Raw genomic sequence first — 25,242 nt, 5'->3', positions numbered from 1 at the left:
TCTTTTTTAGGTTTTAGTTCTAAAAGGTATTGTAGGTGTTCATAGAACCGTTCAACTTCAGCTTCTTCAGCATTAGTGGTCGGGGCATAGACTTGGATTGCCGTGGTATTGAATTGCTGGCCTTGGAGATGAACAGAGATCATTCTGCAGTTTTTGAGACTGCATCCAAGTACTGTATTTCAGACTCTTTTGTTGACTATGATGGCTACTCCATTTCTTATAAAGAATTCTTGTCCACAGTAGTAGATATAATGGTCAGTATGTGCAGTATAGTGTTTCCTTAAAAACTAAAACTAGAATTTCCATATGCTCCAGCAATCCGACTCCTGGGCGTAACACCAGAAAAGCTGAAAATTCTAATTTATAAGATACATGCAACCCAATATAGTAGCACTATTCTAAATAGCCAAGACATGGAAGCAAGGTAAATGTCCATCAACAGATGAATGGATGAAGAAGGTTTGGTATATATTTATAATAAAATATTCAGTTCAGTTTAGTCGCTCAGTCATGTCCTCCTCTTTGTGACCCCATGGCCCGCAGCACGCCAGGCCTCCCTGTTTATCACCAACTCCTGGAGTTTACTCAAACTTATGTCCATTGAATCAGTGATGTCATCCAACCATCTCATCCTCTGTTATCTCCTTCTCCTACCTTCAATCTTTCCCAGCATCAGGTTATTTTCCAAAGAGTCAGCTCTTCGCATCAGGTGGCGAAAGTATTGGAGTTTCAGCTTAAACATCAGTCCTTCCAATGAACTCTCAGGACTGATTTCCTTTAGGATGAACTGGTTGGATCTCCTTTCAGCCCAATGAACTCTCAAGAGCCTTCTCCAACACCACTGTTCAAAAGCATCAATTCTTCAGCCCTCGGCTTTCTTTATAGCTCAACTCCTGCATCCATACATGACTACTGGAAAAACCATAGCCTTGACTAGACGGACATTTGTTGGCAAAGTAATGTCTCTGCTTTTTAATATGCTGTCTATGTTTGTCATAACTTTCTTTCCAAGGAATTAACATCTTTTAATTTCATGGCTGCAGTCACCATCTGCAGTGATTTTGGAGCCCCCAAAAATAAAGTCTGCCACTGTTTCCCCACCTATTTGCCATTAAGTGATGGGACCAGATGCCATGATCTTAGTTTTCTGAATGTTGAACTTTAAATAGAATATTACTCAGTCATAAAAAATAATGGGATAATCTGACTTGCAGAAACATTATCATACTAAGTGCAGTTTGTCAGACAGAGTAAGATAAATATATCACTTATATGTAGAATTTAAAACAATTATGTCAATGAACACATTTTACAAAGCAGAAATAGACCCACAGACAAAGAAAAGCAAACTTATGGTAACCAAAGAGGAAGAAAGTGGGAGGGATTAATTAGGAATTGGGAATTAACAGATACACACTAGTATATATAGAATAAACAACAAGGACTTACTGTATAACACAGGGAACTCTATTCAGATCTTGTGATGACTTATAATGGAAAATAATCTGAAATATATGTGTATAACTGAATCATTTTGCTATACACTTGAAACTATATTCCAATAAAAATAGAAGTGAAAACAAATAGCCCAGAATAAAGTTCATTACAAAGAAATACTTTGGGATGGCAAATTCTGCTCCCCTACATTGCTGTGACTAATTGAAGGGCACTTCTACTGGCATATTAGAGGTAGAGACGAGGGATGCTTCTAAAAACTCTTGAATGCACAATACAGATTTGTGTACTGGCCTAAAGCATTAGTAGTGACAAAGTTGGGAAAGCTTGGTATAGACAAAATCAAGCTGAAGTCTGTATGATACACTAGAAGAGAATTTCATTAGGGCTTTTCCCTTCTCCAGATAAATGTGAGATAACTTTATCATGTACTGGCTTTCTTTAGTATCTATTTTTACTTATTCTCATATTTCATATAATAGTATTGTATTAGAAATGAAAATGCTTGCTTTTAAAGTTAGAGTAGAAGCAGCACCTGGAACAGCCGTCTTTCAAGGACTTATTCTGGAAACATACATTATTCCATTTCTCTATGATCTTACTAGAGAGACTGCTGGACAGACTCCCTATAGACTCATGCCTTAGAAGGATTAACAGATTTTGTCCTTGGTAAAGGCAAATTTTTTTTTAATTTACTTTGAATGAACATAAAAACTTACCTTTAACAAGCTACTGGAAATAATATATCTGTATTAATAAGAACAATACTTTTAAACTTACAAACTGCAGAGATTTTAGAGCACAAGAGTAAATCTGTCACTACTTCCACCTTTCCCTCTCTATCTTACATGAAGTAATGGGGTGGGATACCATTATCTTTTTTTTTTTTTTTTTAATATATAGTTCTAAGCCAGCTTTTTCACTCTCCTCCTTCATCACCCTCATCAAGAGGATCTCAACCATCATCAAGAGGCTCTTTAGCTCCTCTTCACTTTCTATCATTAGACTGATGATATTCACATGTCTGAGATTGTTGATGTTTCTTCCACTTATCTTGATTCCAACTTGTGACTCATCCAGCCTGGCATTTCTCATGATGTGCTCAGCATATAGATTAAATAAAGAGGGTGATAGCAGACAGCCCTGTTGTACCCCTTTCTCAATCTTGAACAAATCATCTACTCCATATAGAGATTTAACTGTTGCTTCTTGACCCACATACAGGTTTCTCAAGTGACAGGTAAGATAGCTTGATACCCCCCATCTCTTTAGGAGCTTTTCACAGTTTATTACAATCCACACAGTCAAAGGCTTTGACATAGTCAATGAAACAGAGGTAGATGTTTTTTTGGAATTCCCTAACTTTCTCTAGAATCCTGTAAATGTTGGCAATTTGATCTCTGGTTCATCTTCCTTTTCTAAACCCAGTTTGGACATCTGGTAGCTCTTGGCTCTCATAATGCTGAAGCTGATCATGCAAGATTTTAATCATGACCTTAATAACATGGGAGATGAGTGCAGTTGTCTAATGGTTACCACATTCTTTAATGTTACCCTTCTTGGGAACTGAGGTGAGGATTGACCTTTTCTAGTCCTGTGGCCACTGCTAGGTCTTCCAGATTTGCTGACATATTGAATAAAACACCGTGATGGTATCATCCTTTAGGGTTTTGAATAGTTCTGCTGGGATTTCGTCACATCCACTTGCTGTGTTAACAGCATTCTTAAAGCCTACTTGACTTTGCTCTCCAGAATGTCTGTCTCTGGGTGGCTATACATTTTGGATTTATAGATTTATTCAATTAAGTGAGTTAAAAAAATGATTAGGGCAATTTAAATTACTTATCATGACAGAAATTTGTCAATCATGTGACCCTGGAGGTCATGGCACAATTTGGTCCAGAAGCCTTTATGGATCCTGAGATCCTGCATTAGTTTAATAATTTTTTGCTTTCCCTCATAATCTCTGAATCTAGGGTAACCCAAGACAGTCAAACTTCTTGAACTCTTTGCAGGTGCAAAATTGAACCTCTTCTTCAGCCAGTCAACCAGTCAATAATTGGAACAAGGTCACACCTGTACTCTGGGTAGAATAAGTTGCAATATTTAATTCATAAATTTCATTTTGGTGAAATACCCCATACCATGTGATTTTACTTTTACTACCATGTCTGTAGACCCAATGTCCTCCAAGTTCTGACTCTAACTCACAACTGTGTATTTACATTAGTTTCCTCAACAATCTGAACTATATGCCTGTAAGCTGAAATGTGAAGTATAATACCCAATATGATAATAAATTAGCCCTACTGAAAGTTCAATTCATGATTATCCATGAGCAGCTTACCCTTTATTTTATTTTATTTTTTTGCTTCTAAATTTTTATTGTCTGTATTTTTCTTGGGGTGAGGAATGAGATTCATAACTCAGCAAAGGCTTAGAATTTTTTTTTTATTTTATTTTATAAATAGTCTCAAGAAGACAGCTGTATCTAGCTATGAAACATCAAGCAAGTGGCTTAGGACTTATTGTTATGGTTGGTTTCTATATAACTAAGGCAAAGACTCTTTCTTGGCCCTTTCTTGATTCATCAATATACCAAACCTAAAACTTTTAAAAGTAGGAGAACAGAGAGGTTAAGCTTTTGTTACACAAAGAAATACCAGCAAGTTTCAGGGTGATACATATTTAATCAATTTCTCTTGCTGATAGTACTGAATCAGTTTGTTGATATTCATCATGTCTGTTGGCAAATATATAAATAAATAAGCAAATGAAAGGAGATTGAATTAATTAAACACTCATAGTCATTTTTGTTTATGCTTCATGCTTGGAAATTTTGGTACAGTGCATGGCTGTTTCAGTAATTTGGCTACAAGAAACATCTATGCAGGATGGTTTAACATGTTTGTTTCTGCAGATCCCAAGAGCAAATAATATGTACATCATCAAGTCCCTAATAACTCTTAGAAATGGCCTCCAACTATGAGCACACATCTGGGGAATGATGTATAATTTATACCCCGACATAGGAAGAAAAAATGTGAAATAAATACGACCTGCTGAGAATTACTCATCATTAACTATGTAGAGGAGAGGAGCAACCTCACTTCCAAGGAGCAGCAGCTGCGCTGGCACAGGAGGGCTGAGAGGAGCTACTCCACATTGAAGGTCAGGAGGGGCAGCTATGAGGAGATACCTCTCATCCAAGGTAAGGAACAGCGGCTGTGCTTTGCTGAAGCAGCCATGAAGAGATACCCCACGTCCAAGGTAAAACCCAAGTAAGACGGTAAGTGTTGCGAGAGGGCATCAGAGGGCAGACACACTAAAACCATAATCACAGAAAACTAGCCAACCTGATCACACGGACCACAGCCTTGTCTAACTCAATGAAACTAAGCCATGCCATGTGGGGCCGCCCAAGACGTATGGGTCATGGTGGAGAGGTCTGACAGAATGTGGTCCGCTGGAGAAGGGAATGGCAAATCACTTCAGTATTCGTGCCCTGAGAACCCTGTGAACAGTATGAAAAGGCAAAATGATAGGATACTGAAAGAGGGACTCCCCAGGTCAGTAGGTGCCCAGTATGCTACTAGAGATCAGTGGAGAAATAACTCCAGAAAAAATGAAGGGATGGAGCCAAAGCAAAATCAATACTCAATTGTGGATAGGACGGGTGATAGAAACAAGGTCCGATGCTGTAAAGAGCAATATTGCATGGGAACCTGGAATGTTAGGTCCATGAACCAAGGCAAATTGGAAGCGGTCAAACAGGAGATGGCAAGAGTGAATGTTGACATTCTAGGAATCAGTGAACTCAAATGGACTGGAATGGGCGAATTTAACTCAGATGACCATTATATCTACTACTGTGGGCAGGAATCACTTAGAAGAAATGGAGTAGTCATCATAGTCAGCAAAAGAGTCTGAAATGCAGTACTTGGATGCAATCTCAAAAACGACAGAATGATCTGTGTTCATTTCCAAGGCAAACCATCCAGTATCACAGCAATCCAAGCCTATGCCCCAGCAGTAACGCTGAAGAAGCTGAAGTTGAACAGTTCTATGAAGACCTACAAGACCTCATAGAACTAACACCCAAAAAAGATGTCCTTTTTCATTATAGGGGACTGGAATGCAAAAGTAGGAAGTCAAGAAACACCTGGAGTAACAGGCAAATTTGGCCTTGGAGTACAGAATGAAGCAGGGCAAAGTCTAATAGAATTTTGCCAAGAGAATGCACTGGTCATAGCAAACACCCTCTTCCAACAACACAAGAGAAGACTCTACACATGGACATCACCAGATGGTCAACACCAAAATCAGATTGATTATATTCTTTGCAGCCAAAGATGGAGAAGCTCTATACAGTCTGTGTGTTGAAGCATATTTGAAAAGTACAATCTATGTCTTTTTTTGGTAATTTTACTGAGACATTGTTGAAGTGAACTATTAACAAATTGTACATATTTAAAGCATAAAACTTGGACATTTTCAACATAAGCATCAACTCAAAAAACATGGCTATAATACATGTTTCTATCATTCTCAAAAGTTTCCTTCAGCCTTTTTTGTAATTCGTCCTTGCTTCTGTCCACCTTATCACCTGGGAAGCACTGAAAGACATTCTGTCACTATAGACTTGTCTGAGTTATCTGAAAGCATAGATTATGCATATTTGACCTTTTTCACTCAGTCTAATGATTTTGAAATTCATTCACATTGCCATATTGATCAAAATCCCATTCTTTTTTATTGCTGACAGCTATTTCTTTGGACAATTTTTTTTATCATTGATGTATTGTTAGAATCTTGAATTCTTTCTGGTGTTTGGCTTTTATGTGAATGATACTGATTTTTAATTTTCTTAGGCAAATACCTAGAAGATGAACAATTGGTTTACATGACAATTATATATTTAAATTCTTAAGAAAATGTTGAATTATTTCCTAAAGTGCTTGTATAATTTTACATCCTCTCCAGCAATGTATAAAGGTTTTAGTAGTTCCACATATTAGAAAGGACTTAATATAGTCAAAGAAAACCAACTCATGCAATACTTACTTCTCTTCTAATATTATATTAACTTTATATAGAGGGAATTTCTTTTATAATTCTGATTATTATTTTTTTATTTCCCAACTTTCATTATGAAAAATTTAAAAGAGCAAAGTTGAAAAAATTGTACACTCCACCTAGATTTAACAATTATTATTTTGCTATACTTGTTTTTATCACACATCTATACACCTATCCTTCTCTCTACCCAAACACTACCTAAACTTGAAGGGTAAAGGAACACAGTTAAATTTAAAGGGCTTCACAGGTGGCTCAGTGGTCTGCCAATACAGGAGACATGGGTAGTGAAGATCTCTAGAGAAGAAAATGGCAACACACTCCAGTATTCTTGTAGGGAAAATCCCATGGACAGAGGAGCCTGACAGACTACAATGCATGGGGTCACAAGAGTTGGACATGACATAGTGACTAAGCAATAAGAACAACAACAACAAAAAGGAATGTATATGCATATTGGAGAATAATGGGTTTCAGGCAAGATTATCACCTCACAAACATTATATCTTCTTTTTAGAAGTTTTGCTTACACCTGATATTTTTGTTAGATTAAAAAAATTAAAAGAATTTATAGATCATGTAGTTCTCAGCATTCTCATTGCCCTCATTATATAAATTATGTGACTATAGCCAAATTAACAATTTGGTCAAGATATTGAGAAGGTTAAGAAGTTAATGGGGCAGCCCCAAGATGGTGGAATAATAGAATCAGGAGACCACTTTCTCTCCTACAAATTCATCAAAAGATCATTTGAGAGTTGAGCAACTTTCACAAAACAACTTCTGAACTCTGGCAGAGGACACCAGTCATCCAGAAAGTCGACAATCTCTTCAAAAGGAGGTAGGACAAAATACAAAAGACAAAAGCAGAGACAAAAGATTTAGTGACCAAGACCTGTCCTGGGGAGGGAGTCGAGAAGGAGAGGTTTCCACACAGTAGGAAACCCCTCACAGGTATGTCTGTGGTGAGGTTTGGAATTTCAGAGAGCAACATAATCAGGAAGGAAAGAAAAGAAAAAAATAAATAAATAAAACACACACACACACACACACACACACACACACACACACACACACACCTAACTGTAAAGCTATAAGTGGAGACAGAAGTGGCCTGACACTCATGTCCACCACCAGTGAGTGGGGACTAGACAGGGAGGCGTGGGCTACCTCATAGGTCCCTTAGGTTAAGGACAGGGCCTGAATGCCCTGAGGACAATCTGAGAGAGCTAATGTGAGACAGCAACCCAAACCACGGGATCATTGGGAGAGAGAGACCTTTCCTACAAAAGGCTCTAGCATTGCACGGTGAACCCTGGCACGCTCACAGACCAAAGGATTGAGAGAATACCAAAGGAGAGCAAGTCGGCTGTCATATAGGGCCCTCCCTCCACAGAGGCGGAGAGGCAGGAGTGCTATAGCCAGAGCCGGAAGGCAAGGGGCTGCTTCAATCTTGGCTCCAGAGACCGCATCTTCCACCAAACTGTGAGCAGGCTCCCAGTTGTTCACCACATCTTCCTGGGATCCTGGACAGCTGATATCTGACATAAGTATCACAACCTGAGATCGGATCCCCAGAAGAGACACACAGCACACCTGAGACTGCTCTTGTGGCACACCTGGGAAACTGAGCTGCTGGAACCAGGGAGGTGAATAAGATGCATGGCCCACATAGGACAGTGCGCTTGCCAAGCTCCTGGTCATCTGAGCTGCTCGGACCTGGGAAGGGCACAAAATGCACAGCCCATCCAGCTCTGTGCCCTTGGGAGTACGCGAGAACCTGAGCTGTTTAGACCTGGGAGGTGCATGAAATGCAGGACACACTTGGAACTGTACTCTTGCAGAGCAACTAAGAGCCTGAGCAGTGTAGACCCAGGAGGCACATGCCACTTTGGGCTCTGGCAAACCCACTGTGGCCCCATACTGCAAGCACTCCCCACACATGCCAGTGATGTTAGTTTGCACTGTCCCTCCCTCCCTCCCTACAGCACAACTGAACGAGTGAGCCTAAACTAGTGATCACCTTTGCCTCCTTATGTAAGGCAGATGTTAGACACTGAAGAGACTTGCAAACAGAGGAGCCAAATAAACAAATAAGAGGAAACCACTCCAGGAGTTACAGGTGCAACAGATTAAAACCCTGCAGTTAATACTGATTGTGCATTTGAAGTGCACTTATAGAACTTGAGAACAAGCAAAAGCTGGAACAAGGGACTATCTGACACTGAACTGACCCCACACTGCCCACAACAGCTCCAGAGGAGTTCCTAAATATATTTTTACTCTTATCACTTTTTACTTTTTTTTAAAGTTAGTTATTTATTACTCCTTTAACTTTCATTTTTAGAGCCTATGATTACCTTTTTAAAAAAGTCATTAAAAAAATTCCATATATATATTTACATATATATATATATATATATATATATATATATATATATATATATATATATACACACACACACATATATATAAATACTTGTGATTGATTTTGTTTTTCATTTTTATAGCATATTTTTGAGAGTCTAACATCTAGTCTAGGTTTTTAATCCTTGCTTTTTGGTATTTATTATCAATTTTGCACCTCTAAGAATCTAATCTTCAGTATCCATTTTCACTTAGGGATTTAATTCAGTTCAGTTCAGTTCAGTTCAGTCGTTCAGTCATGTCTAACTCTTTACTGGCTTGATTACTCTATTCCCTTTTGATTCTCCCTTTTCTCCTACTGCTCACCTTTATCTCCCTCCTCTTTCTCCTCTTTTTTCTATAACTCTGTGAATCTCTATGGGTGTTACTCATTGTGGAGAATTATTTCACCAATAACTAAGGGGTTTTATCCTCTATGCTGTATGGATGGAGAAGTCTTGGGGCTACTGTAAGAGAAGGACCAAAACTCAGAGGCAGGTAGCTTAATTCCAAAACTTTAGAACATCAGAGACTCCTGAATCCAGGGAACATAAATAGACAATGAGATGAGTTCAGTCACTCAGTCGTGTCCTACACTTTGCGACCCCATGAATCTCAGCACGCCAGGTCTCCCTATCCATCACCAACTCCCTGATTTACTCAAACTCATGCCCATTGAGTTGGTGATGCCACCCAGCCATCTCATCCTCTGTTGTCCCCTTCTCCTCCTGCCCCCAATCCCTCCCATTATCAGGGTCTTTTCCAATGAGTCAACTCTTTGCATCAGGTGGCCACAGTATTGGAGTTCCAACTTCAGCATCAGTCCTTCCAATGAACACCCAGGACTTATCTCCTTCAGGATGGACTGGTTGGATCTCCTTGCAGTCCAAGGGACTCTCAAGAGCCTTCTTCAACACCACAGTTCAAAAGCATCAATTTTTCGGTGCTCAGCTTTCTTCACAGTCCAACTCTCACCTTCATACAAGACCACTGGAAAAACCATAACCTTGACCAGAAGGACCTTTGTTGGCAAAGTAATGTCTCTGCTTTTTAATATGCTATCTAGGTTGGTCATAACTTTCCCTCCAAGGAGTAAGTGTCTTTTAATTTCATGGCTGCAATCAATCACCATCTGCAGTGATTTTGGAGCCACCAAAAATAAAGTCTGACACTGTTTCCACTGTCTCTCCATCTATTTCCGATGATGTGATGGGATTAGATGTCATGATCTTAGTTTTCTGAATGTTAAGCTTTAAGCCAACTTTTTCACTCTCTTCTTTCACTTTCATTAACAGGCTTTTTAGTTCCTCTTCACTTTCTGCCATAAGGGTGGTGTCATCTGTATATCTGAGGTTATTGATTTATTTCTCCTGGTAATCTTGATTCCAGCTGTGCTTCTTCCAGCCCAGCGTTTCTCATGATATACTCTGCATATAAGTTAACTAAGCAGGGTGACAATATACAGCCTTGACATACTCCTCTTACTATTTGGAACCAGTCTGTTGTTCCATGTCCAGTTCTAACTGTTGCTTCCTGACTTGCATATAGGTTTCTCAAGGGGCAGGTCAGGTGGTCTGGTATGCCCATCTCCTTCAGAATTTTTCACAGTTTATTGTGATCCACACAGTCGAAGGCTTTGACATAGTCAATAAAGCAGAAATAGATGTTTTTCTGGAACTCTCTTGCATTTTCGATGATCCAGCAGACGTTGGCAGTTTGATCTCTGGTTCCTCTGCCTTTTTGAAAACCAGCTTGAATATCTGGAAGTTCTAGGTTCACATATTACTAAAGCTTGGCTTGGAGAATTTTGAGCATTAGTTTACTAGCGAGTGAGATGAGTGCAATTGTGCGGTATTTTGGGCATTCTTTGGGATTGCCTTTCTTAGGGATTGGAATGAATACTGACCTTTTCCAGTTCTGTGGCCACTGCTGAGTTTTCCAAATTCGCTGGCATATTGAGTGCAACATTTTCACAGCACCATCTTTCCGGATTTGAAATAGCTTGACTGAAATTCCATCACATCCACTAGCTTTGTTCGTAGTGATGCTTTCTAAGTCCCACTTGACTTCACATTCCAGGATGTCTGGCTCTATGTGAGTGATCACACCATCATGATTGTCTGGGTCATGAAGATCTTTTTTGTACAGTTCTTCTGTGTATTCTTCTCACCTCTTCTTAATATCTTCTGCTTCTGTTAGGTACATACAATTTCTGTCCTTTATTGAACCCATTTTTGCATGAAATGTTCCCTTGGTATCTCTAATTTTCTTGAAGAGATCTCTAGTCTTTCCCTCTCTGCTGTTTTCCTCTATTTCTTTGCACTGAGGAAGGCTTTCTTATCTCTCCTTGCTATTCTTTAGAACTCTGCATTCAAATGTGAATGTCTCTCCTTTTTTCCTTTGCTTTTCACTTCTCTTCATTTCACAGCTATTTGTAAGCCCTCCTCAGACAGCCATTTTGCCTTTTTGCATTTCTTTTCCATGGGGATGCTCTTGATCTCTGTCTCCTGTACAGTGTCACGAACCTCCGTCCACAGTTCATCAGGCTCTCTGTCTATCAGAACTAGTCCCTTAAATCTATTTCTCACTTCCACTGTATCGGCATAAGGGATTTGATTTAGGTCATGCCTGAATGGTCTACTGGTTATCCCTACTTTCTTCAGTTTGAGTCTGAATTTGGCAATAAGGAGTTCATGATCTAAACCACAGTCAGCTCCCGGTCTTGTTTTTGCTGACTGTATAGAGCTTCTCCATCTTTGGCTGCAAAGAATATAATCAATCTGATTTCGGTGTTGGCCATCTGGTGATGTCCATGTGTAGAGTCTTCTCTTGTGTTGTTAGAAGAGGGTGTTTGCTATGACCAGTGCGTTGTCCTGGCAAAACTCTATTAGCCTTTGCCTTGCTTCATTCTGTACTCCAAGGCCAAATTTGCCTGTTACTCCAGGTATTTCTTGACTTCCTACTTTTGCATTCCAGTCCCCTATAATGAAAAAGGACATCTTTTTTGGGTGTTAGTTCTAAAAGGTCTTGTAGGTCTTCATAGAACCGTTCAACATCAGTTTCTTCAGTGTTACTGTTTGGAGCATAAGCTTGGATTACCGTGATATCAAATGGTTTGCCTTGGAAACGAACACAGATCATTCTGTTGTTTTTGAGGTTGCATCCAAGTACTGCATTTTGGACTCTTTTGTTGACTATAATGGCTACTCCTTTTCTTCTAAGGGATTCCTGCCCACAGTAGTAGATAAATGGTCATCTGAGTTAAATTCACGCATTCCAGTCCATTTGAGTTTGCTGATTCCTAGAATGTCGCCATTCACTCTTGCCATCTCCTGTTTGACCACTTCCAATTTGCCTTGATTCATGGACTTAACTTTCCAAGTTCTTATGCAATATTGCTCTTTATAGCATCAGACCTTGCTTCTATCTCCAGTCCCATCCACAACTGGGTATTGGTTTTGCTTTGGCTCCATCCCTTCATTCTTTCTAGAGTTATTTCTCCACTGATCTCCAGTAGCATACTGGACGCCTACCAACCTGGGGAGTTCCTCGTTCAGTATCCTATCATTTTGCCTTCTCATGCTGCTCGTGGGGTTCTCAAGGCAAGAATACTGAAGTGGTTTGCCATTTCCTTCTCCAGTGGACCACATTCTGTCAGACCTCTCCACCATGACCCGACCATCTTGGGCGCCCCCATACGGCATGGCTTAGTTTCATTTATTTAGACAAGACTGTGGTCCTGTGATCAGGTTGGCTAGTTTTCTGTGATTATGGTTTTAGTGTGTCTGCCCTCTTATGACCTCTCGCAACACCTACCATCTTACTTGGGTTTCTCTTACTTTGAACGTGGGGTATCTCTTCACGGCTGCTCCAGCAAAGCTCAGCCACTGCTCCTTACCTTGGATGAGGGTATCTTTTCATGGCCACCCCTCCTGACCTTGAACATGAAGTAGCTCCTCTCGGCCCTCCTGCGCCCACGCAGAAAGATAAAAACCATGTGTTTATCTCAATAGATGCAGAGAAAGCTTTGACAAAATTCAACACTAATTTATGACAAAAACTCTCCAGAAAACAGGCATAGAAGGAAAATATCTCAACATATTAAAAGCCATATGTGACAAACCCTCAGCAAACATTTTCCTCAATGGCAAAAATAAAAGGAATTCAGATTGGAAAAAAAGTAAGATTCACACTGTTTGCAGATGATATGATCCTCTATATAGAAAACCCTAAAGTGACACGCCACATCCAAGGTAAGAGAAATGAAATTAAGACAGTAGGTGTTGCCAGAGGATATCAAAGGGCAGACACACTGAAACCATAATCACAGAAAACTAGCCAATCTGTTCACACAGACCAAAACCTTGTCTAATTCAGTGAAACTAAGCTATGCTGTGTGGGGCCACCCAAGATGTATGGGCCATGGTGGAGAGCTCTGACAGAATGTGGTCCACTGGAGAAGGCAAACCACTTCAGTATTCTTGCCTTGAGAACCCTATGAACAATATCAAAAGGCAAAATGATAAGATACTGAAAGAGGAACTCCCCAGGTCAGTAGGTGCCCAAAATGCTACTGGAGATCAGTGGAGAAATAACTCCAGAAAGAATGAAGGGATGGAGCCAAAGCAAAATCAATACCCAGTTGTGGATGGGACTGGTGATAGAAGCAAGGTCTGATGCTATAAAGAGCAATATTGCATAGGAACCTGGAATGTTAGGTCCATGAATCAAGGCAAATTGGAAGTGGTCAAACAGGAGATGGCAAGAGTGAACATCGACATTCTGGGAATCAGCGAACTCAAATGGACTGGAATGGGCGAATTTAACTCAGATGACCATTATATCTACTACTGTGGGCAGGAACCCCTTAGAAGATATGGAGTAGCCATCATGGCCAACAAGAGTCCAAAATGCAGTACTTGGATGCAATCTCAAAAACGATAGAATGATCTGTGTTCGTTTCCCAGGCAAATCATTCAATATCATGGTAATCCAAGCTTATGTTCCAACAAGTAACGCTGAAGGAGCTGACGTAGAACGGTTCAATAAGGATCTACAAGACCTCATAGAACTAACATCCAGAAAAGATGTCCTTTTCATTATAGGGGCCTGGAATGTAAGTGTAGGAAGTCCAGAAACACCTGGAGTAACAGGCAAATTTGGCCTTGGAGTACAGAATGAAGCAGGGCAAAGGCTAATAGAGTTTTACCAAGAGAACACACTGGTCATAGCAAACACCCTCTTAGAGAAGTCTCTACACAAGGACATCACCAGATAGTCAACAGCAAAATCAGATTGATTATATTCTTTGCAGCCAAAGATGGAGAAGCTCTATACAGTCAGCAAAAACAAGACCGGGAGCTGACTGTGGTTTAGATCATGAACTCCTTATTGCCAAAATCAGACTCAAACTGAAAAAAGTAGGGATAACCACTAGACCATTCAGGCATGACCTAAATCAAATCCCTTATGTCTATACAGTGGAAGTGAGAAATAGATTTAAGGGACTAGTTCTGATAGACAGAGAGCCTGATGAACTGTGGACGGAGGTTAATGACATTGTACAGGAGACAGAGATCAAGAGCATCCCCATGGAAAAGAAATGCAAAAAGGCAAAATGGTTGTCTGAGGAGAGCTTACAAATAGCTGTGAAACAAAGAGAAGCAAAAAGAAAAGGAGAAAAGGAAAGATAACCCCATTTGAATGCAGAGTTCTAAAGAATAGCAAGGAGAGATAAGAAAGCCTTCCTCAGTGATCAATCCAAAGAAATAGAGGAAAACAACAGAATGGGGAAGACTAGAGATCTCTTCAAGAAAATTAGAGATACCAAGGGAACATTTCATGCAAAAATGGGTTCAATAAAGGACAGAAATTGTATGTACCTAACAGAAGCAGAAGATATTAAGAAGAGGTGAGAAGAATACACAGAAGAACTGTACAAAAAAGATCTTCATGACCCAGACAATCATGATGGTGTGATCACTCACATAGAGCCAGACATCCTGGAATGTGAAGTCAAGTGGGACTTAGAAAGCATCACTACGAACAAAGCTAGTGGATGTGATGGAATTCCAGTCGAGCTATTTCAAATCCGGAAAAATGATGCTGTGAAAATGTTGCACTCAATATGCCAGCGAATTTGGAAAACTCAGCAGTGGCCACAGAACTGGAAAAGGTCAGTATTCATTCCAATCCCTAAGAAAGGCAATCCCAAAGAATGCCCAAAATACCGCACAATTGCACTCATCTCACTCGCTAGTAAACTAATGCTCAAAATTCTCCAAGCCAAGCTTTAGTAATATGTGAACCTAGAACTTCCAGATATTCAAGCTGGTTTTCAAAAAGGCAGAGGAACCAGAGATCAAACTGCCAACGTCTGCTGGATCATCGAAAATGCAAGAGAGTTCCAGAAAAACATCTATTTCTGCTTTATTGACTATGTCAAAGCCTTCGACTGTGTGGATCACAAAAAATTGTGAAAAATTCTGAAGGAGATGGGCATACCAGACCACCTGACCTACCTCTTGAGAAACCTATATGCAAGTCAGGAAGCAACAGTTAGAACTGGACATGGAACAACAGACTGGTTCCAAATAGTAAGAGGAGTATGTCAAGGCTGTATATTGTCACCCTGCTTATTTAACTTATACGCAGAGTATATCATGAGAAACACTGGGCTGGAAGAAGCACAAGCTGGAATCTAGATGGCTGGGAGAAATTGCAATAACCTCAGATATACAGATGACACCACCCTTATGGCAGAAAGTGAAGAGGAACTATAAAGCCTCTTGATGAAAGTGAAAGAGGAGAGGGAAAAAAAATTGACTTAAATCTCAACATTCAGAAAACCTAAGATCATGGCATCTGGTCCCATCATTTAATGGCAAATAGATGGAGAGACAGTGGAAACAGTGTCAGACTTTATTTTTGGTGGCTCCAAAATCACTGCAGATGGTGATTGCAGCCATGAAATTAAAAGACACTTACTCCTTGGAGGGAAAGTTATGACCAACCTAGATAGCATATTAAAAAGCAGAGACATTACTTTGCCAACAATGGTCCATCTAGTCAAGGCTATGGTTTTTCCAGCGGTCATGTATGGATGTGAGAGTTGGTCTGTGAAGAAAGCTGAGTGCTGAAAAATTGATGCTTTTGAACTGTGGTGTTGGAGAATACTCTTGAGAATCTCTTGGTCTGCAAGGAGATCCAACAAGTCCTTCCTAAAGGAGATAAGTCCTGGGTGTTCATTGGAAGGACTGATGCTGAAGTTGGAACTCCAATACTGTGGCCACCTGATGCGAAGAGTTGACTCATTGGAAAAGACCATGATGCTGGGAGAGATTGGGGGCAGGAGGAGAAGGGGACGGCAGAGGATGAGATGGCTGGATGGCATCAACGACTCGATGGACTTGAATTTGAGTAAACTCCAGGAGTTGGTGATTGACAAGAAGGCCTGGCGTGCTGCCTTTTATGGGGTCGCAAAGAGTCAGACATTACTGAGCGACTGAACTGAACTGATCTGAACTGAACTGAAAGACACCATCAGAAAATTACTAGATCTTATCAATGCACAATAAAGTTACAGGATATAAAATTAATGCACAGAAATCCCTTGCATTCCTATGCACTAAAATCCCTTGCATTCCTATGCACTAAAAATTTGAAAACAGAAAGAATAATTAAGGAAGAAATCATGTTCACCATTACAATGAAAAAATAAAACACTTAGGAATAAATTTACTTAAAGGAACAAAATACCTACATAAGGAAAACTACAAAACAATGATGAAAGAAATCAAAGATGACAGTAATAGACAGAAATATGCCATATATGTGGATTAGAAAAATGAATATAGTGAAAATGAGTTTACTACTCAAAACAATCTATAGATTCAGTGCAATCCCTGTCAAGCTACCAAGAGTATTTTTCACAGAACTAGACCAAACACTATCACAGTTTGTATGGAAACACAAAAAAACCTTGACTAGCCAAAGCAGTCTTGAACAAGAAGAATGGAACTGGAGGAATCAACCCTACTGACTTCAGACTATACTACAAAGCTGCAGTTATCAAGACAGTATGGTATTGGCACAAACACAGAAATATAGATCAATGGAAAAAACTAGAACACTTTCTACACCATACACAAAAGCAAACTCAAAATGAATTAGAGATCTAAATGTAAGACCAGAAACTATAATACTCCTTGAGGAAAATATAGTCAGAACATCTCAGACATAAATCACAGCAAGATCCTCTATGACCCACTTCTCAGAATTAAATCAGTTCTAATTAGACGGATGGAACTGGAGCCCATTATACAGAACGAAGTAAGCCAGAAAGATAAAGACCAATACAGTATACTAATACATATATATGGAATTTAAAAAGATGGTAAGGATAACCCTATATGCAGGACAGAAAAAGAGACACAGATGTATCAAACAGACTTTTGGACTCTGTGGGAGAAGGTGAGGGTGGGATGATCTGACAGAATAGCATTGAAACATGTATATTATCAAGTGTGAAACAGATTACCCACCCAGGTTGGATGCATGAGACAAGTGCTCAGGGCTGGTGCACTGGGAAGACCCAGAGGGATGGGAAGGAGAGGGAGGAGGGATGGGGGATAGGAATGGGGGACACATGTAAATCCATGGCTGATTCATGTCAGTGTATGGCAAAAACCACTACAATATTGTAAAGTAATTAGCCTCCAACTAATAAAAATAAAAATTAAAAAACAAATAATGAAAATAAAAAACAAAAATAAATAAATAGGACCTATTTAAACTTAAAAGCTTTTTCAGAACAAAGGAAACTATAAACAAGTTAAAAAGACACACTTTAGAATGGGAGAAAATAATAGCAAACAAAATAATTGAAAAATAATTACTTTCCAAAGCATATAAGCATCTCACGCAGCTCAATACCAGAAAAATAAACAACCCTATCAAAAAAAAAAAAAAAAGAAAGGGGGGGGCAAAGACCTAAACAGGCATTTCTCCAAAGAAGACATTAAGATGGATAATAAACACATGAAAAGATGCTCAACATCACTCATTATCAGAGAAATGAAAATCAAAACCACAATGAGGTACCATTATACGCCAGTCAGGATGGCTGCTATCCAAAAGTCTATAAGCAATAAATGCAGGAGAGGGTGTGGAGAAAAGGGAACCCTCTTACACTATTGGTGGGAATACAAACTAGTACAGCCACTATGGAGAATAGTGTGAAGATTCCTTAAAAAACTGGAAATAGAACTTCCATATGACCCAGCATTCCACTGCTGGGCATACACACTGAGGAAACCAGAATTGAAAGGAACACATGTACCCCAATGTTCATTGCAGCACTGTTTACAATAGCTAGGATATAGAAGCAACCTAGATGTCCATTGGCACACAAAAGAACAAGGAATTGTGGCACATAAACACAATGGGATATTAGTCAGCTATAAAAATGAATGCTTATGTGTTAGTTCTAATGAGGTGGGTGAAACTGTAGCCTATTATACAAAGTAAGACAGAAAGAGAAATATCAATGTAGTATATTGACACATATATATATAGGATTTAGAAAGACTGTAATTACAACCCTATATTCGCGACAGCAAAAGAGATACATAGGTAAAGAACAAATTTTGGACTCTGTGGGAGAAGGTGAGAGTGGGATGATTTGAGAGAATAGCATTGAAACATGTGTATTACCGTATGTAAAATAGATGACCAATTCAATGCATGAAGTATGGCACTCAAAGCTGGTGCTCTGGGACAACCCAGAGGGATCAAGCGGGAAGGGATGTGGGAGGAGGTTCAGGATGCGGGGACACATGTACACCATGGCTATGTCAATGTATGGCAAAACCACCACAGTATTGTAAAGTAATTAGCCTCCAGTTACAATAAATTAATTAATTATAAAAAAAGAAGCTAAACAGATTTTGGGATTTCTAGATTAACTTTCTATGAACATATCTACTTTTCCTTATAATATTAATGATTCATACTTTAAATAAAGTTCTTACTAGTGAACTATAAAAATATTTTAGAGTCCACTTCACTTCAGTTCAGTTCAGTTCCTCAGTCATGTCCTGCTCTTTGCGACCCCATCAATTGCAGCATGCCAGGCCTCCCTGACCATCACCAACTCCTGGAGTTTACTCAAACTCATGTCCATCAAGTCCGTGATGCCATCCAGCCATCTCATCCTCTGTCTTCCCCTTCTCCTCCTGCCCCGAATCCTGCCCAGCATCAGGGTCTTTTCCAATGAGTCAACTCTTCACATGAGGTGGCCAAAGTATTGGAGTTACAGCTTCAGCATCAGTCCTTCCAATGAACACCCAGGACTGATCTCCTTTAGGATGGACTGGTTGGATCTCCTTGCAGTCCAAGAGACTCTCAAGAGTCTTGTCCAACACCACAGTTCAAAAGCATCAATTCTTTGGCACTCAGCTTTCTTCACAGTCCAACTCTCACATCCATACATGACCACTGGAAAAACCATAACCTTGACTAGATGGACCTTTGTTGGCAAAGTAATGTCTCTGCTTTTTAATATGCTATCTAGGTTGGTCATAACTTTCCCTTCAAGCAGTAAGCATCTTTTAATTTCACTTACAGAGATATAATTCTGTATTTTGATCATATATAAAATCACACACTTTTCAAAGTGAAAGGAATCTTAGTATCATATAGATTTTAATCCAACCGTAGTGTCTATTTGAAATCTGATTCTAAATTGAGTGAGTCAGTATTGTGAAATGTTTAAGAAAATTTAGCTATGTTTTCCCTAATTTTATGTATATATTTGGAGTGAAACATCAAGTATGTAAAGGATCTATATTTATTTCTTGCCTTCTATCCCCTCTTTCCTTTCTTGGGATATTAATCTTTATGCTAGCAGCTCCATCAGGGAATTTTTCAGATGAAAGAAGAGGTAATGGAACTTAGAGAAGTCCAATTTTATTTATTAATAAAAAGGAGGTTGAAAGTAATGGTTGAAATTGGATTTTTAAACTAACAGCATATATAATTTATTCCATCATGCCAGTTTCCTATTTGCCTTCTCTTTATTGCAGGCAATTGAGAATTAGTCATGTTTGTTATTTTTAGCACTTCATTTTTTGTCAGAAATAAAATTACAAAAGCAGGTAAAGAAAACGATCAAAAATATTTTAAAACCCAACATTTGTGATTCAGAAAACCTTGGAAAATAATTGTTAACACAATATTTGTTTTATCATCAATGCTTGATTTTTGAGGAAGTGAATTTTTAAAGCTTAGGGATAGCACATTTTACTTATTTTTTTTCTTCCTTAACCCTGAAATTCTGCCTATTAACACAAACTGATTTTCAAAAAGCAAAATATTCTAGATGCATTTAAAACTTTGATAATCAATAGGTTAAGGTTAATCTGGGGAAAATGAGAAAAAAAGAGACAGTTTTACATTCCAAAGTACCTTTAAAATGAAAGTAGAGCTTCTAATGCTATTTTTTTGTAATGATTTAAATTCACATACAGGGTGTTCATTGGAAGGGCATTTGAAGTTTGAGTTATAATGCATCAGTCATCCTTGAAAACACAGGCAATTAATATACACAAATACAGAATTCCCTAAACATTATACTGTTTTGTTTCTTTTTATTTTCAAAATACAGGTTTTGCCTTTGATTTTCAAATACTTAGTGATGCTAGCATTCATATTTCCATAATGAGAAGAAAAAAAAAAAGTTCTATTTTAAGCTTCACTATGCCAGTTAGCTTCCCAGATGGCCCTAGTGGTAAAGAACCAGTCTGTCAATGCAGGAGATATAAGAATATCCTTGCCTGGAAATCCCAAGGACAGAGGAGCCCGGCAGATTACAGTTCATGGGGTCACAAAGAGTGGGACACAACTGAAGTGACTTAGCATGCACCTAACAAGCATGCAAACCAGTTTTATTTATTATCCACATAATAAATAACTATTTCCTATTTTAAAATGAGCTTCCAACATCCTAGGAAGTTTAACATGTCTACAAAGAGTAAGTTATTTATATATTACTGTAGAAATCAGAATTCCATTTAAAAAATTATGTGCTTATAAAAAGGGCTTCCCTTGTGGCTCAGTCAGTAAACATTCTGCCTGCAATGTAGGAGAACGTTGGTTGGGAAGATTCCCTGGAGAAGAGAATGACAACCCACTCCAGTATTCTTGCCTGGAGAATTCCTGGACAGAGGAGACTGACAGGACTACATTCCAGGGAAATGAAAGTTGCTTAGTCATGTCCAACTCTTTGTAACCCCATGGACTATGGAGTAGTGGGTAGCTGTTCCCTTTTCCAAAGGATCTTCCCAACCCAGGGACCGAACACAGGTCTTCCACTTTGCCGGTGGATTCTTTACCAGCTGAGCCGCCAGGGAACCCCAATAATACTGGAGTGGGTAGCCTATCCCTTCTCCAGTGGATCTTCCTGACACAGAAATTGAATTGGTGTCTCCTGCGTTTCAGGTGGATTCTTACCAGCTGAGGTACCAGGAAAGCCCATGGGACTGCAAAGAGTCTGACAGGACTGAGTGACTAACACTTTTACTTTCATACTTAGAAAAATAATGGCAAAGGTCTATGACCTAGCACTGTTTGCTTTTAAACAAATTAACAATATAATAATCCTGTATCATTATTATTGAAAATGAGTAGAAAGAAAGTTCTGAATAAATAACTTTAAAGAGCTTTGTCTATTACTCACAGGGATCCACAAGAATTTAAAAATAATTTGGCAATATATCTAGGGGAACTAAATACCAACCTTTTGTTGATTCTACTTTTGAAGTTTTATCTTAAAGCCAAAAGCATTTTTTTTAAATCTTCCTAATTTTTTTTCATCATACTTACTTAAATCCATTAGAATGCATAGAAATTTGCAAGAATTCAACTGTAAAGTTATTCATTTAGATAGGAAACATGGAAAATAATCTGATCATATTAATGATTTTAAAATGTTCAAATTTAATGATTGATGATTGTAAAAAGTTAATGTATATCAATTTGATGAAGAAATTAACAGGGATTATGGATGCTGAGCGTTGGACTGTGAAGAAAGCTGAGTGCCGAAAAACTGATGCTTTTGAACTGTGGTGTTGGAGAAGACTCTTGAGAGTCCCTTAGACTGCAAGGAGATCCAACCAGTCCATCCTAAAGGAGATCAGTCCCGGGTATTCATTGGAAGGACTGATGCTGAAGCTGAAACTCCAATATGTTGGCCACCTAATGTGGAGAGTTGACTCATTGGAAAATACCCTGATGCTGGGAGGGATTGGGGGCAGGAGGGGACGACAGAGGATGAGATGGTTGGATGGCATCGTGGACTCAACTGACATGAGTTTGAGTAAACTCTAGGAGCTGGTGATGGACAGGGAGGCCTGGCGTGCTTCTATTCATGGGATCGCAAAGAGTCAGACATGACTGAGCGACTGAACTGACTGACTGATGGATGCCAAGGAATAAGATTTGGAGGAGCTGAGTGGTATATATCACAAATGAATTATAATAGAGCAGAGGAAGAAGTTTTAAATTCAGAGATACTTTACTTGCCTTTGAAGATATCAACAGAAATTCATCGTCCTTATTTAATTCCTGACTTTTATTTCTACCTAATTCTAAGCCTCAGCTTTCCCTAGCACTTCACTGTGTTACTCAATCATATTCCCATAACACTACAGAAAGATTGGACACATTTAGAGAGTCATGTGCTCTTGAGGAGGAGCTGATTATACCTTCCCTCCCTCAAATTTAAAATTAATTTCCACTCATGAATATTAGATTTTTTTTTTTTTCTTCTTTGTAGAAAAAGCTTTACCACATTAAAATCAGGACAACTATTTTGACAGTACCATTTTATCTCTGGAGAAAACAGGATGACACATTCAAAATGGGTATATTCTTAAACATTGCAAGACAATCACAACCCTCTGGGTTTGGAATTCTCTTTAATCCCTTTCCCCATGACTTCAGAACCTACAAATGTTCTTTTTTTTTTTTTTTTTGACCACATCTTTCTCTGATCTTAAAGTCCTTTTTGAACTTTTATTGGCTATTTGATGACTGTGGTACTGTATTTTGAAATTTTGATTTTCCTTTTGCAGAAACTATCTTTTCCAATTGCTTCATGTATTCAATTGAGAACTCTGTAATTTTCATTTGTAAATTACAGAATTCATTTCTTCCTGAAGAATCAGCAAGAAGGAAGATCCTGAAAGTACTGTTTCTTCAGGATGCATGAAAAAATAATGTCGATTGTTGACAAGCCAGTAAGCAGATCCTGCGGTCTCTTCTGATTCAGTTTTACTTTTCTCTTTTTCATGATTCGAAGGAGAAACATTGTTCTAGTGCTCCAACACTCTAGCTTACACTCAAGAAGTGCTTAATTTTACAAACATAGTAGTTATTTTGTTTCCCTGGAATCTCATAAGGTGTGTTTGTTTTTTGTTTGTTTGTTTGTTTGTTTGTTTTGTCATTCATGGCTTGGTTTAGAATCACTTCTCTGGGAGCCTTCCCCGACCTTTTGGTCTAATTAATGCTCAGATTCTTTCTATCTTTTTGTCTTTATTGCTATTACTGTTTCATATTTTGTTACTCATTGTTCGTTAATTTCTTCATTTTATTCCCCCACTACAACACAAGATCCATGACCAAGAAACCAAGCCTCTCTTGTTTGGTCTTGCAAAATAACAGTGCCTGGCATAAGGAAAACTCTAAGGAAATGATAGTTGAATGGCAGACTGAATATTGATAAATGAAGGTCTCTAAAATTACTGATGTTAGATATTTCTAAATGTATTAGTAAATCAAAAACAAATTAAAATAGTATCTTAAATTTGTTACTGAAAACATAGAATTGCATATACTCCTACATCATTTTACTTATGTATTTTACATATACATTTATTGCATATTTTATTTTACATATACATTTACTGTAGAGTCCAAGGGGTTGCAAAGAGTCAGACATGACTAAGTGACTTTCACTTTCACTACATCCTTTTAGAAAGGATGTTAAGTATTAAAATTTCCAACTCTAAGAATATTCTAAATGTAGTTAATTTGTTCGGAAATATTATTGTGTAGTTGATTTTGAATTTTTATTTCTAAGCATCATTGCTCTGCTTAAAATCTGATACAAATGAAAGCATTTATTTGTGCTTTTAATTGTATTTTAATTTAAAGGTGCATATATTCTTAATGACCTTGGAAATAACTATCTCAGTCATCTTGGCTAGTCATTGTGCTCAAAAGTTTTCAATTTCTTCCACTGCTAAAGTGTGTCATTATGTTTGCACTCTGCTTGAACTAATAATTTTTTTATTGTCCAGAAATCAGACATAGCATGTGACTATTACATCATACATAATTTTTTCATGAAAACATTTGAGAGCAACTTGGATTTATTTATCAGAGTTTTATCAGTATCCTAGACTTTTATATTAACCTTAAGCCAAATACCAGGGACATGCACTAAGCTCTTATTTAAAATCTATTCATGGTACATTTTAAATATTCATCAAAGACTTCTTAAACATGCAGTCTTAGGATACTGAAAATAAATTTTGTAGAACATGGATATCAGATATTAATATTGGGCATTCATGTAAAGACAGATTTTGTTAACCTGTCATAAAAAGGACCAGTGATAATGATCATATACATGTTTTATATTAGCCAGGTTTTTTTTTTTTTTTTGGTATGAAATTCCTATAGTCTAGCTCTTTAGTTTTATTACTTTGTTTTCATTGTTAAACATTTGAGCCATGTTTCTGATTGAATGAAGGTTGTTTATTAATATAGAAAGTTCTGACATTTGTTTTATCTTTCCAATATAATGTACTTATATAAATGTATTAAAAAGATATTATGAAACTTCTGAAATTATAAATTTAAGAAAAGAGTATCTGCCTGCCTTTGGGCATTGCTGCATCAGAACAGATTTATTTTGACATTTTTTGGTTCTGCACTAGTGGAATTTTGCCACTCAGAGACATTTGGCAATGTCTGGAGATGTTTTGGTTGCCACAACTGGGTTGTGCCCATGGTATCTAGCTAGTAGAAGCCAAGGATGTACTAAACATCCTATAACGCACAGAACAGTCTCTGAATCAAACAGTGTTGTGATTCAAAGTGGAAATGGTGCTGAAACTGAGAAAAACTAGTTTATAGAAATAAAGTTTTCAGAATTTACATAGTAGTAAACTTTAAAGTTTGCTTTTAATACTGTAGATAAAATTTATACTTACTTAGTGTATGTAAAATTCTTCAAAAAGA

This window comes from Cervus elaphus, chromosome 30 (genome assembly GCF_910594005.1).
Source record: "Cervus elaphus chromosome 30, mCerEla1.1, whole genome shotgun sequence".
Lineage (NCBI taxonomy): Eukaryota > Metazoa > Chordata > Mammalia > Artiodactyla > Cervidae > Cervus > Cervus elaphus.
The sequence above is the reverse complement of the archived record's forward strand: the minus strand, read 5'-3'. Positions refer to the sequence as shown.